Below are 15,672 nucleotides of genomic sequence, written 5' to 3'. Positions count from 1 at the left end.
TGCTCTCCTCATTCTTCCCATGTATAAAGTGGGAACATGAATCCCTGTTCCTGTTATTCATTCCACACGGTCTGGGTTTTCCCTCTGTGTCAAGCACAGTGCTACACCCTGGGGTACAATAGTAGACAAGCACCCTTTGTTCCTGCTGCCATGGAGTTTAGTGGTTTACTGGGGAAGAGAAATACTACACATGTATGTAAATGTGGTGAGGGTCATAAAGGGAAAATATAGCACTTGGCAGAAACAGGAAACAGGAAGTCCTAACTTATTCTGAGAGTCAGAAGAGTCTCCCTGAGGAAATGCTGTACGAACTGAGACATGAAGGACAAGTGGGTGATTATTAGATATTGAGAGGTCCGTGAGATTCCATGCCTAGGGAAGAGCGTGTGTGAAAACTCAGGGAGGGGAAGAGAACAGCGCATGCAATTTACAACGTGGTGCTGGGGGGAAATTAAAAGAAGAATTGCCTTTGACAGAGCTTTATAAACTGTCTCTGGAGATTTGCCAAGGACCATCAGCACCTCTACAAAGCCATAAAAGAAAACCCATAAGAAACCCCAGTCACTTAAACATGCATGCTTCCGTTCAACTATTACTGCCAAATGCTCTTGAGGGTCATTTCTGAGGTGGAAAGGCAATCGAAGCCTAGATCATAATCACAGTGGGAATGAAACTCTGGTCCTTGCCTGTCTCGGATATTTTCTGACCTGCAGGAAGCACCATTGAGGGCATCAGTCAAGACCTCAGCTGCCTTAATAGTTAATGCTACTTTTCTCTTCTGCCATCCACTGGTCAGTGTTCTAAGCCAGACACCATGTTCCAGCCCATCTCTCTCAAGGGGAGTCTCCCCTCTGTTCAGGCACACCTGTGAAGTTGGAGGTGGTCTTTGTCCTCCATCTTTGCAAGTATTAGACCCTAAACCTAATCTTACAGTCCCCTTCTCTGTACTTCTCTGGATCTTGTGGATTATTATACGTCGACTCCTGAGCATAGGTCTTGACAGGGTAGAAATGACCTCACCTTTGCTCAGAGACATGCTAGAATTGAAACACACATTTTCTGGAAATTATAGGAGAGGTATATAGTTTTTATTATTCTGTGATCTCCAAGGAAAGGCTGTAGGTATCTAGAGTGAGGCTGACACACATTTTTCTCTTTTGTAAAGGTCCAGATGGTAAATAATTTAGGCTTTGTAAACCACATGTGGTCATTATCGCATATTATTTGTTTGTCTTTTACAATCTTGTAAAAGTATAAAAACCTCTCTTAGCCCAGCAGCACAGAAACTGGCCACAGTCTGGATTTGGCCCATGGACTGTAGTTTGTCAGTTCTTAATCTAGAGTAAAGGTGGATCAGAGCCACGTAGCTCAACCTGATGAGCTGTCTTGTTCTTTACTCTCCTTAGCATTAATAATTGTCAAATAGATGCTGTATGCCCGATAGAGTCCTTTTGGATTTTTTTTCCTTTTACACTACTTGCAAGCTAACAAGTTAGCCTTCCACAGTTTCATGAATGATGCTAGAATTCACGCGACTCCTGGGTCAGAGACAAAAGATAGTTTATTAATCACTGCAACATCAGTTGCCAGACTATGAGCATTCTTATGCTGGTTCCTCAAGTATAATTTTCACAGGGCAACACGAAAAGGACCAGATGATGTCTGCATGCATAGTGGGTTGCATTACAGGAGAGGAAGCCTGAGTTCATGGAACTGAATATTTTATAACAGACAGTAAACATACTTGCTCTTGTTCCAGAGGGAGACATTATCTCTTATGCGCCAGGCTATGAGCACATCTGCTCTTTGTTCTAGAGAGAGATACTATATTTATATTCCAAGACAGTTTATAAGCATCCTAGAAAACACACCAGAAGAAAAAGACAGTTATTGTCTTATTTGAAAGACATGGAGAAACACAGTGATCCACGGAAAATTGTCTTTCCGCAGACAACTAGTGTCTATTCACACTAATGTGATAGTCCATCAATTTTGGAGAAATTAAACACCAAATAAGCCATTTCTGGTGTGGAAGTGACCTTTGCCTATGTCTTGTATTTAGTTATTTGCTGTCTAAGGACAGATCTAAGATCTAATCTTAAGGTTATTTAGTTCTATAATAACTAAAAACCTTGATAGAGAGATTTTTGGTTCCAAGAACAAAGGAAGGAGATAAAAACAAAAGAATGACTCATATAGGGGGTTTCCAGGATAGCTGGAATTTGAAATGGAATCAGAAGTACACTAAATAAGAGAAATTAAATTATCACTTCTTTCAATAGGCAGCCCGTTTTTTGTAACATTGTGCCCCAAATGATATAATATTTGGAAGGATTCAAACAGAAAATGAGTAGGAAATTCTTGAATGTGGTCCATGATTCATAGGGAGAGGCCGTAGGGGACGGCCAGGCATGAATACAGGTGGTTTAATGAGAACCATTAAGAGCTAGACCATGCCTGGGTCAACAATGGAAGCAACGTATCGGTGACAGGCAGAGCAAATACAGTTAGTGAATAAGGGTAGCCCAGAAAGCATCACTAGGAATATCTATGTTAATACATTTCTGGTCCAGAGGTCCAGATGAAAATATTCTAGATCCGTGATGCTCCATCAGGTAGCCATCAGACACATGTGGCTATTGAGAACTTAAAATGTGGTTAAGGCAGCTGAGGAAGTAAATTTCTGATTAACTAATAATTAACTAATTATTTAATTCTAATTAATTTAAATGTAAATAGCTACATGTAAATAGCTAAATGTAAATAGCTACCTGTGGACAGCACAGGTCTATACTGTAGTTTTAGGTATAACGTTTGACGATTTTCGTCCATTTGGAAAGAATGTTATATAAAATGATTAGATAACTAAAGGCTGATTCTAGCTTGTTGAGGTCACCTCTGTGTCAACCTTCCTTGCCTTAAGAGGGACTTGAATGAGACAACAGCACCCTTAACAAAATCAAGAGACCCTATGGCCTGTGACAGTAAAAGAAGTTAGAGACGGAAATGTTGAAGATCTCTTCTTCCCATCTTCAGGGCCTTCCCTTCTCCTAAGTACCTCTCAGTTGATGTCTTATAAAGGGCCCTCAGAAATCAACATCCAATGTTTTTAAACCTCATTGTTCTTACTGTTTTAGCAGCAGAACTTTTGGTCACACTAAGACTTTCATGAAATGCCCGTCTATTGGATAGATAAAACCTGGGATGCAGACTTGTAGTCACACCTGATCTCATGTCTCCCTTGCCCTGCTACTCCTTCAGGACTCTGCAGGGCAGTTTGGAAACCATGATTCTAACAGACTGCTCTGACTTTATCCAAGAGTAAACTGAAATCCAGAGAAATGATGTGCTGGCTCTAAGGCACTTGGCTGTTAAAACAAATGGGACTAGCATTCAGGCCACTGTCTCCCAGCGTTCTCCAGATGTTGCTTCTGCTTGAAGCATTTCTGAGTTCATTAGTCTTTTTAATGCCTCTAAAAATAGGATGGAGCCTGTACCCTGTCACATAGCAGGTCTTTTGCATTCTGTCTGAAGTTGTTCACTGTTGTCTGCTGTGCCTTTCTCTTGTTTCCTGACTGATGCTGCCAGTTCCTTAAAAGCAAGAACTGCACCATCCACTCCCGTTATAGCCATGGTACATTTGGCAGAATGTGAATAACCCTTTAGTCAATATCCATTTGAATGATGATTCTTGTTGTAAGTCGCTTTATTGAAAATTCACTGAATGCCCAGCAGTGTCCTGGGCAAATACAAAAGACAGAAAATAGTCTTTCCCTTTAAGAAGCTTAGGGTTTAGTTGGAGAAACAAGACAGCACAGAGGAATAACAACAAGCGTGCCTCTAAGTGAGCTCCAGAGATCACCTGCAACAGACCTATTGAAGAATTCACTGAGAACTCAGATTCTTAGATCTCATACTCTGTGATTCAGATTGGGGAGGGCCCAGGAATCATCCTTTACTATTATTTCTTCAGTTGACTTTGTGCACTTGTAATTTTGAAACCTGGAGAATATAAGTTAGCTATCATTTGTAATAGTCTCAAATATCTAGGTTGATGGCAATATTAGAAAATTTTGGTGATCTAAGAAGAGGACTCTGGCTGCATGATGTTAGGTAGAGGGATTGAGGGACGGAGTAGAGTAAGGGACCCACCCCTGTTGAAGCTGCCTCTCTAACCACAGAATACTGGTACCATCAACCCCTAAGATGTAGTGCCTTCTTCCCTGGTGGATGATTAGAGAGGTGCTTTCATACCCCTGATCAGCTGGCACTCCAGATAAACTGGTCACCAGCTCAGGGAGATGGAGTTGCAGGGTGAGGCTGCACTTTTGGACAAGCCACGTGGAGGACAGGAGAAGATGTTATCAGCGTGCAGGAAGATTTGTCAGTGGCTGTATTCGGTATTTATTGCTCCATAACAAAGTACCCCAAAACTTAGTGGCTTAAAAAACAAGCATTTAAAATTTCACAAGGTTTCTGAAGGACGAGAATCTGGGAAAAGCATAATTAGGTATTTCTGGTTGAGGGCCGCTTACGAGTTTGCAGTCAAGATGCTGGCCTTCGATACAGGCATCTGAAGGCTTGACTAGGGTTAAAGGATCTGCTTCCATGCTCATGCATGCGGCTGTTGGCAGAAGGCCTTAGCTTTTTGTGGACTATTGTCTGGAGACCTCAGCTCTTTACAATGTGGTCTATTCCACAGGACTGCTCATGACATGGCATTTCTCTTCTCCAGAGCAAGTGATGAGAGAGAGGGAGAGAGAAAGAAACAGAGACAGAGAGAATGAGAGAGAGAGAGACGGAGGGAGAAAGACACTAATTAGAAAACACGTCTTTTATAATTTAACCTCAGAAGTGACATACACTATCGCTTCTGCCATATTCTATTAGTCACAGTGACCAACCCTGGTGGGATGAGATTATGCTAAACTGTGGATACCAGGAGGTGGGGATCATTGGGAACCATCCTGGAGGGGCTGCTCTAGGAGTCTTCTGGGGAAGGATGACTACTAACATAGCTGTAGATGTGCAACCTATGTCCTCAATTTAGACCAAGTATAAATCTTACTTTTTAAATCTCCAACAAATGATGCTTTCTCAGACACTCACATGTAGGAACTCTCGACATCTACTCTTACACAAGCCACCCCTGCTAGCTGTATGTGTTTTCCCAAGCTTTCTTCTATAAACATGGCCCGTATCCACTACCACCCTATCCCACCAATGGGAAGTTATTCTCAGGGAGGCAGCTTTCCTATTGCAGTTATTCCCTACCCGTGGCAAGCAATGAGAATTACCTTCTAGTGCATAACAAAGAGTTGTGAGTAACACACATGCCTGTGTTTCTTGGGTTGCTCGAATCTGAAAATTGTTTCCAGGAAAGCTGCCTCAGAGCTGCCCATGTAGCTGTAATATGTCTGAGTTCCCTATATGTTAAAAAAAGAAAGTGCTGTTGTTTTGTGCCTACTGGAGTATGAGCCTTCATACAACTTCTTCAAAAACAGTTTTTAAACACAGTTTAACTTTTATTAAAAATTTGGCATCTTTCACATTTGTGTGTGTGCATGTATGTGTGTTTGTATATATTTATTCAGATTTTTAAAGCATAAACTACTGATACATAGTTGTATTCACTGTGTACATATAATGTTGAATCTTGTTTATTTATTATTATTTTTTAACCTAGGTTTTACATTTTCTTTTACCATTTTTACCTAGGTTTTACCATTTCCCAGGGTTTTATGTTTTCTTCATAACCACTCTTCATGCATTCATTCAACAAACTTTTATTGAATGCTTACCCTAATCTAGGACCATTCCAGGCACTGAGGATACAGCCTCAAACAAGAGAGCCCACTTCCTGCTCTCAGGTTGCTGACTTTACCTTGAAGAGAGAGAAAGAATAGATAATCAAGAAAACAAGATGGCTTCAGATGGTAATGAGTGTCTTCAGCCAAATAAAGCAGGTTACTATGATGGAGTGCCTGGGAAAGGGGCGTTTATTTAGATTAGGTTTTTTAGAATGAGGAAGAAAGTGGGGCTGAGACTTGAATGATGGAGGCAGCCATGAGAAGAGATAGGGGATGAAATTTATGGACTGGCAGAATAGAAAGTGACAGTAATTTGAAGCCAGAGTAAGTTTGGTGTGGTTGAGAACAAAATAGAAAGCCAATGTGGTTAGAACATTGTGAGTGTTGGGGAGGGAGAGAGAGGAAAAGATCCCTAAAGTAGGATAGGGACAGATTATGTGAGGGTTTACAGGTCAGGGTAAGGAATTTTGATATCCCAAGTTCAATGAAATCCTTTAGAGGGTTTTAGCTAACATCTAGTCCAAGCAGGAACATAGTTTACACTCAGTAAATATATGTGATTATATCAACAAACTATGCATTACTTAACCATTTTATAGAATATGTATTACTTAACCATTTATAGAAATAAAAATAGCCATTTTCTATTATAGATCATAAATTTAGTACCTTTAGCTCTTCTCCATATTATTTTATTAATGTTTGAGGTTGTGGCCCTAAAGTTTCTTGGGCCAATAGAAAATTAACAAAAAAATCTTAGTCCAGAAATGCCAGAATACATTCTGCATTGATCAGAAAAAAATAAAATGCAGGACCTTCCTGGGCTTTTGATATGAGACCAAAGACAGCTCAAGTTTGTTTTAGCCTGTCCTCATTTAAATATTGTACTGTCACATGCCAAATTTCATACGTCTATTTTCATAGTAGTTTGTGTCAATTGCACATTTTGCAAAAGTATTACAGACTTCTCTCAGTGAGTCACAGATGGAAACATCTTCATTAGTTAAAGAGCAAGAAACACACTGTATAGTGAACTGTATCTTATTAGCATAACTTGAAAGTCTCACTTCATTCAGTAATACTGGCCTTTGAGGAATGTTAGACATTTGATGATCTTAAAAACATCTTGCAGGCTGTTACTGCCATAATGCTAAAACTAGAAAGTACATATTCTTTCCCCTGAAGGGGTTCATATGAACCCCTTGACTTCCTCAGGAGCAGAACAGTCAGGACCAGAGTATATATCTGTAAGATGGAGGCTGTCCTCTTTTGGTTGGAATGGGAAGACTGAAGTTTTCCAATGCAGATTATAATTTATGTCCCACTCACTCTTCTGAGCAGGCTGGGCAAACCCACGTGATGCCAGAGCCCTGGGGTGGTGGTGATGACCCTTCACCCACATTCTCAGCAGATGACTTTATCTCTTACTTCACCATGCTGGCTATTCTCCACCTGGCCCTCTCTGCTTCACCCTTCTCTGTCTTTCCTCCTGACTCATCTCTAAAATGTCTGTATTTCTTTGGGGTTTATCCAGGGCTTTTTTTGCTTCTCATTCTGTACACACTCTTATGAGAGTCATCCACTCCTGTGGCTTCAATTCATCTAAAGGCAGATGACTCTCAAGTCTATAGGTCCAGTCAAGACGCCCAAATCAGTTTGGCCAGAGCTGAAAGGACCATGTCTCCCTCCCCCACTCACCTGAAATCTCACCTTTGCTGTCCTAAGTCTCAGTTAATAACCTCATTCACCACCATGCTGTTTGAAGCAAAGTCCTTGGAGTCACTTTTGACCTCCTCCTTCCAATTAATCACCCATAAACTCAAGCCCCTAGGCTTGGACAATCCAGCCCGTGCTAAGCTCTCCAGCCTTCTTTGTAGAATTTTCATTTATGTTGTAAAATGCTCCTGCTTGACTGGACTAATTCTGGTTCCTCCAGGCTTTACCTCACTCTCCCTTGCCTCCAGGTCTTTACATACACTATTTCTTCGGCCAGGAACACACTTCCTTTGTTATCCTCTCTTGCTATATAAAATTTAGTCATTTTTTAGCTCTTAATGTAAAAATCACTTCATCCAGGACCCTCTTCTGGATAGCTGGATAGTTTAGATTCCCTCAGGAGCCCCCCTTCCCTGTCTATTCCAGGAATCTTGTCTTTCCTCTACTATAATTTAAAAGTTACAATTACTTAATCTGTCTCCTCCTCTAGACTTTTATTTGCCACTGATTCCCCAAGTCCTGGCCAATGGAAGTTACTCATGTTGAATACTGATAATAATTAAGAGGACTAGTGCTTTCCATGTACAATGGCCATACCTCTAAGTCACTTCCCAGCCTCTTTTCCAGCCATGCATAGCCATGTGACAAAGTTCCAACCAATGGAATGTGAAAATTTTCAGTCACTTTCTTAAAAGGAAATTGTCTGCCTTCTACTTCTGCTCTCCTATTTCTCAAACTAGAATGTAGATATGGCAGTGACCTAGATCTAACCTTGCAGACAAGGACAATTTCCTCCTAGACTACAAAGCAATAAAATGTAACAAATCTGAGACAAGTAACAGTGTGAAACTAACCACTAAAAAAAAGGTTTGGGGCATATGTACAGTCTTTGACATATGGTCTGAAAGATTCAATATTTGAAGTCTAACTGTCCAAACTGTTAAAGAAAATGAAAAAGAAAAAGAATCCAGAAGATGTTATTAAGGGTATGGTGTTTGAGGACGGAAGGGGTCACAAAAGCAGTGCCTAAGTCATCTCTACTCTCTCCCATCTTCTTCCAACTCCTCCCTGGGCAAGTTTAGCTGATCCTTAGTTGTCTTCTATCCAGTTAATCAAATCTCAGGGCCAGAGATGATTAAGAGAAAAGAAAATGCAAAAAAGCCAAGGCAGCTCGTGATCTGGGTCCCCTGTCACACCAGCACAACTACCCTACATGCTCCCCGCCTACTCTTTGCCTCTTTAGCCAGGTCTCTGCCTTCACAAGCTCTCTAACTCTGCCCAGCTCTTAAATATATGTTGTTCCAAAGATGTGGTCCTAAACCATATCTCTTTTCACACCCTACACTTTCTCTGAGTGGCCCCATTCATACCCATGACTTCAACCTACACTCACATGTTGCTGATGTCTAAATCGTTACCTCTAGGCAGCAATACTTGCTGGAGGGCTAGATCTGTGTGACCAACTAACTGCCTAATAGGAATGTCCAGTTGGGCATCCACAAAGTACCTTGACACGTCCAAAGATAAATGTGTCATCTGCCTTGCAAGTCTGCTTCCTCTTGTCTTTGTTCCACAATTTCCCATAATAAACTTTAGAGTCATGATATAGTAATAAAGGCACACATCTATTCAATGTTAACCCATAAGCCAGACAAGAAGAGCCCATATATATATATATACACACACATATATATGTAAAAGGAAATTGTTTGCCTATATATATATACATATATCCATTTAATCCTTATGTATATATATTATATATATATATAATATATATATATCCATTTAATCCTTAAAATCTTAAGTGCTATTACAGTCCCGCTTTACAGTTGGACAACTAAAGCAAAAAGAGGTAAAGTAACTTGACCTACATTTAAGTTGCCAAAGGCAGGATTCAAATCAAGTTTGGTTCCAGAGTCTGGACACATAACTACTATGCTATGTGCTTCTAGAAGCACTACGTTTTTAAATATTATTTTTTTCACTAGTGAGCAAGATTCTTGAGGACTGGCTTCCTAAAAATAAGCTTTGAAATTCCAGCACCCAGCTCCATGCCTGGTGAATAATAGTGTTCACAGAATAAAGAAAGAGAAAAAAATGCAAGTGTGTAGGAGAGTTTGGAAAAGTAACTATGAAGTTAACCACAAGTCCAAGAAAATCCGTTACAGAAAGCTGTCCTCTCCTTCCTCCCACTTCCTCTACACTTCCCCTTCTACTCAAGTATTTGCAGGATCTTCAGAACCCCAGAAAGATGTCTATAAAATATGTCAAAATGGCAGTTGGGGGCAAAGAGTGGAAGGAAGAAGAAACAGGAATAAAAGCATCTCCCCTTTTCTCATAGCAGGAACTTCTACTTCTCCAGGTTTTTATTTGTCACATTAAAGCAGAGTCTGGTACAGTTTTAAGAATAGTTGTTTGTTAATTGCAAGAGGAATAAAATATAGCCACATAATTTGAATTTCCCTGTAGAGAAAAAAATTAATAAGCACTAATTTTTACTGAGATATTAGCAAGTTCCAGGCCCTGTGCTAGGCAGTTTCTAAGCCTATGGGTATTATTATCAGTTCTACTCTAAGTGAGGAAACTGAGGCACAGAGAATTATTGAGGAACTTGCCTGGGATGACAGAGCAAATACATGGATGATACAGATCTGAACACAGGCTGTATGTCTGTGGAGATTCTGCCCTTAATCCCCAAGGCTGTGCATGAAAATGAGCTTTTAAAAAACCTGAACAGTGATGAGTTGGGGATAGGAGGTAATCTATCATTGTCAGGATTTTCCCATTTTGTGAAGGTTGGTGAGGAGAGTCTTTTCTTGATTCCATGGAAGAGATTTCCCCATCCATTTTGCTAGTGGCTTCACCAGCATGCAACATGGAAAGGTAAGACAACGGAAAACAACTATAAACGATAAAAACAAAATTTAAGTAAAGCCTGTTCAATCAGCTGCAGCTGCCATTAATTTCAATAAATATCCAGTTAAATTCATTGAAAGGAAGCTCATAAATCTTGGAGAGAAATGGATCACTTCAAAGAATCTGGAACCCTTTGGAGGCTTGCTGAGTAATGTCATCTTTCAATGTGCTCATGCTTAATATTAATTTTAATTTGCTGAGTATACCATGGATAATTTGGAAAATCTATGGGGCTTGGTTTACAGGGTGTCTTTCCTTTAAAAAGGTTGAAAAGTGTAAAAGCAGAGCTGATTAAAATGCATATTTATTATAAATATGCTGGCATGAAATTGCTCATTCCTCATGACCTCAAAGATCTGAATACTCATATCTTGACCAGGAGCTCTTCTGGTCTAAGGTGGTAATTTGTGACGATTTGTATCAACAGAGATTAGGCAAACTGTGCAAAGTCTGAAAGGAAAGTTTACCCATTTTTGTCCAACTTTGATGTTAAAGCCATTACTCAGGATCAAATACACCTTTAGTCATTTCACTAAACCCTGACTTTTGTGTTCAGCTCATCTGGAGCCTGGAAAACAGCAGCCTTTCATTATCATTTAATAGCTATTTTTATAAATTTTTGTAGCTCCTTAAGAGGAGAATGTTTCTAAAGCAACTGAGGAATAGTTCTTTTTTTTTTTTTTAACATCTTTATTGGAGTATAATTGCTTTACAATGGTGTGTTAGTTTCTGCTTTATAACAAAGTGAATCAGCTATATGTATACATATACTATAATCTCTCACTGCTCCAGGACTATATTTTCCCACAATTTTCCTAAAACTGCATTAGAAGTCCAAGAAGACCTCAGAGAGCATGGAGTCACTTAAAAAAAAAAAAGCACCAAATATAAGAAATGACTACATAAATTCAGTCCCCTTTGAGTTCTGTACTTAAACCTGAAATTTCCCCCGTATGTTAGTCTTTATTTGAGACCTAATCCACTAAAGCTTCACAAAGCCATTTACCAAGCACTGTTTGAGATCATTCAGTTATAACTGTTTTCATGTTGTCATTTGACTTTTTAAAGTCATAGTTAAAAAATAAATTCAGAAAACAAAATAAACCACCTTCAGTGAAGAAGATTATTTGTTCTTCTCTTCCTCCTGTTTGTTTGTTTTAATTCCTGAAGACCTATATAGGAATTGAAATGAAATGCTTGGGCAAAAATGCAACAATCACGAGGAAGATTTGCCTTGGTGGATATCTTTGTTTATACTTAGGGCTAACTCCTTCCTTGTCAGTTGTCCCATGTGCTATAGGGTCTTAAAGTCTAGAGACTATATTTCTTAGATTCCTTTTGCATAAATTCCACCAATGAGAGGTGTTTGCATGAGATACAGGAAGTGGAAGAGAAGAAGGTAACAATCTACTATGACTCCTATAGGCAGACGTGAAAGAGGTTTGTAGATGATTTTTCAGGACTCCTGAGACTTATCCACTTCGGTGAGACAGGGAGCTGCAATCATGGGCCTTCAGTGTCTCTGGGTGCCCTCTAAGAATCAGTGACACTGGTGGCATGAGAGCTTCAGAGAGGTGTGTAAGCCTCTAACATGCTGTATTAAACTTCTTCCACCTCTAAATACCTCATTTCTGGTTTTCTGACCAAAACCTAGCTGATAAAACTTTCCCTGATTTCTTAGTATCTGCATCAAAACTCATGGTGAGATAATACTTTAGAAAGAAAAAGAATTATTCAGTACTTATAAAAAGGGGTACCAAGAGATTGTGTTACACATGAGTGAAATGATATAAAAATCAATAGTAAATCGCAAGCAAAAATTTTATTATTTTTGACTAAGATTTTAAAACAGACATTGTGTTTCATACATGGGGAGAATAAATGACTTCATTTGGATTGAACCCTTGCTCTGTGTCAAAGTCTTTCATCTCTTTCTCATTTTCTCTGCTTTCTCTTGTTACTCTTTTTTGTTGTTGTTCAAATACGGCACAGAATAGTTGTATAACAATTTTTTAAAGATAAATGAATGAGTGAATGAATGAAAGCTGATATGTTTCAAGAACGAAAAATATTTTAATGTTTCTTCTAGTTTTTCCAGTCTTAGTTCACTGGAAATCCTCTGTCTTGGAGAATCTAGGAATACCTAACCAACCTGGGGATTGACAGCTTCTCATCTTTAATTAGAAGACTGCCACATCTTCATTCATTCATAGTTACAAGACTGCCATAACTTCATTCATTCATTCTTCTATTTACTTGCTCATTCATTCTTTAAACACACTGATAATGTACAGACACTTTAGTAGGTAAAGGAGATAAAATGATGAATGAGGTACAGTTTCTGGTCCTTGGGGACTTCAGGGTCTAAGGCACTCTAATACGAACAATATAATAGCACACAATGAAACAGTGCAGGACAGGACAGACCCATAATTCCTTATTTAACACTCCTGGTGCCATATATATTTCAGAATAAAGCATTCTTTTCAAACTTAGAAAGATAATCTGGTGCCTATATGGTATATTTTTTTAACACTCCTAATGGGGGTCTAAGGCAGTACTCCAAAGCCACACAAGTCAATTTTTTTACAGGAAGATGTCTGACAATTCTCACCAAATGGGATAAATCTGTACTAGACTTAACATTAAAAATTTTAGTTTTCAGAGCTTTTTGTATTTTACTCTTATGGAGAAGTGGTTTGGGATCTGTACAACTCATCACAAGGTAGTGCAAAGAATATAAAGGAGGACAAGTTGCTTTGGGGTTGTGTGTGTCTGTATGTGTGTTGTGGCAAGTAGGGGAGCTATTGCAATCTTGGGAGTGGATAAAAGCCTTCCCAGATCCCAAAAGCTAAGTAGGAGTTGGTTAGGCCTAGGAAAGAGGTTTTAATCAGGTGGGGAAAGATGGTCCTGCAGAAGCAGTGTGCTGTACTAAGGCATGTGATGTGTAAGGCAATGTGGAAAGCAAGGGCACGGTGTGCTCGTGAAGCTTCCAAGTGATGTGGTAAAGGAGAGCAGAGCAAGCTTGAAGCAGGGAGGGGGCATCCACCCAGCTGGTGAAATGCAGCGTAAGAAGTGCTAGGTCTTATTCATGAGTCACCTCCCTCTGAGCCAGCAAACTTGCATCACTTCAGAAACAGATCTTGGTCACTGCTCTTCTCTGGATTGCAAACAAGGGGCCTCCCAATAGCAGGTCAGCGCTGCTGTGAGCTTGAAGCATAGCCTCCTGACTATAAACTTTCTCTCAGGCTCAGCATTGCATTGCAGCTCTCTTTCCTGCCTCTGGCCAACTGGAAACACAGTTTCCTAACTGTCAGCTTGAAAACCAGACTCTGAGATAGTCTTGTCATCTCAATGTCCTTATTTAAAAAAATTTTTTTAAGGCTACTTACTCTTTTTTTTTTTTTTTTGTATAAATGTATTTATTTATTTATATTTTAGTTTTGGCTGCGTTGGGTCTTCGTTGCTGCGCAAGGTCTTCTCTAGTTGCCGCGTGCGGGAGCTACTCTTCCTTGCGGTGTGCAGGCTTCTCATTGCAATGGCTTCTCTTGTTGCGGAGCACCGGCTCTAGGTGTGTGGGCTTCAGTAGTTGTGGCATGTTTGCTCAGTAGTTGTGGCTGGCGGGCTCTAGAGCTCAGGCTCTCTAGTTGTCGTGCATGGGCTTAGTTGCTCCGCGGTATGTGGGATCTTCCCGGACCAGGACTTGAACCCGTGTCCCCTGTACTGGGAGACGGATTCTTAACCACTGCACCACCAGGGAAGCCCTACTCTGCCACTTTTTGAATTAAGTAGCAATAATAACATCTGGTGCTACTTTGGATCTTTGAATCTGGGTTAATCATAAATTTGCCATGCACTAACTGTAACATCAGACAAATTATTTAGCCTCTCAGATGATTTCTTCTTTGTAGAGTGGAAATACAAAAAGGCAAGATGGGTTGTTGTGAAGATGATGCATGTGTCTGGCATATATTGGGTGCTCGTCAGTGCAGGTACCCTCTATAACAGGACCACCTCCTCCTTGTTTACTTCAGATGTGATTGTTATGCTCATCTTGTCTCACTGGGATCATGGACTAAAGTTTCTTCTGAATGGAACACTTCTTGTGTCCATCAATTTGGGACAAATTAGTTCCTCAGAGAGGAAACCAGAACTTGGGTGACAGGTTTTCTACAAGTGAGTGTAGAAATTCTCATTTCTTTCTGGTCCTCATTTTCCAGGATTTGGACCTTCTGGAGGACAAATTTCTAAGTGTGGGCTTCAGGCTAGTGGTTAATATGATGCCACAGGAGAGAGGTCAGGTACCTGAGACATGCTTAGACACAGTCACGCCACTTAAGTCAGATGATCTAATTCTGAGATATCCTCAGGCATGGCTGCCTTATGGCACAGCTCCAGGGGACATCATTGTCATCCCAGCCCATGTGCATGGCATCCCCTGGAGTTGGACAGCACACAGCCTGTACTACCATAATGTGGTTGTACTACCTGCATTTGTTACCTTTATGCTCTCCCTGAGCCTCTGGTAAGGACTCATGCTCCAGACTTGGCTCTGCTGTGCTCTAGGGAAGAAAAGGAAAAGCCAGGGCATTAAAGGAGAAACAGCCCTCCATAAAGCACCTCTTCAAGGCAGGTAGGTGGGAGCAGAGTTAATAATGAAAGAACGGGGAAGGCAAAGCTTGTGGGACAAGGTCAAGGCCATGACCTACTGCTCCTCCTTCCTACATAGAGACACTCCCACTAGTCACAGCTTTAAAATTAACAGAGGCAATTGTGATTTCCTCCTAAACATTCCCCCTTCCCCAAAGTTTTTCCATTTAGTTCTGTGAGCACTTTCCCATCTGAAACCTCACCTGCTTCTCTCCAAAATCCTTTAGACTCTTTGAGGGAAGCTGTATGTTGTGTTTCTGATGGAGACACTTGCTTTCTCAGCGCCTTAGAGCTTATGAAAGGCGTAAGCAAGTATGACATGATTTAGGTCACATCTTTGTACTCTTCTCAGTCCTAATTTTGCTTTATTATCTATACTTACTGCAGCCCTGCGACTACTGCTGTATGTTTTAGGAAATGTAAAGTCTTTAGAAATCTGGTGAGTTCCCACAATGGACCATAGTTATTCACCATGCAGCTGGCTGCCCTTCTGGAAGTGGACTCTTTTCTCTCATTTTCTATTCTGAAGTGAGGGTTGGAGTTTGTTCTTCTCCAAAGCCACTGGGAATACTGCACA

The sequence above is a fragment of the Orcinus orca genome, chromosome 1, assembly GCF_937001465.1.
Source record: "Orcinus orca chromosome 1, mOrcOrc1.1, whole genome shotgun sequence".
Taxonomy (NCBI): domain Eukaryota; kingdom Metazoa; phylum Chordata; class Mammalia; order Artiodactyla; family Delphinidae; genus Orcinus; species Orcinus orca.
The sequence above is the reverse complement of the archived record's forward strand: the minus strand, read 5'-3'. Positions refer to the sequence as shown.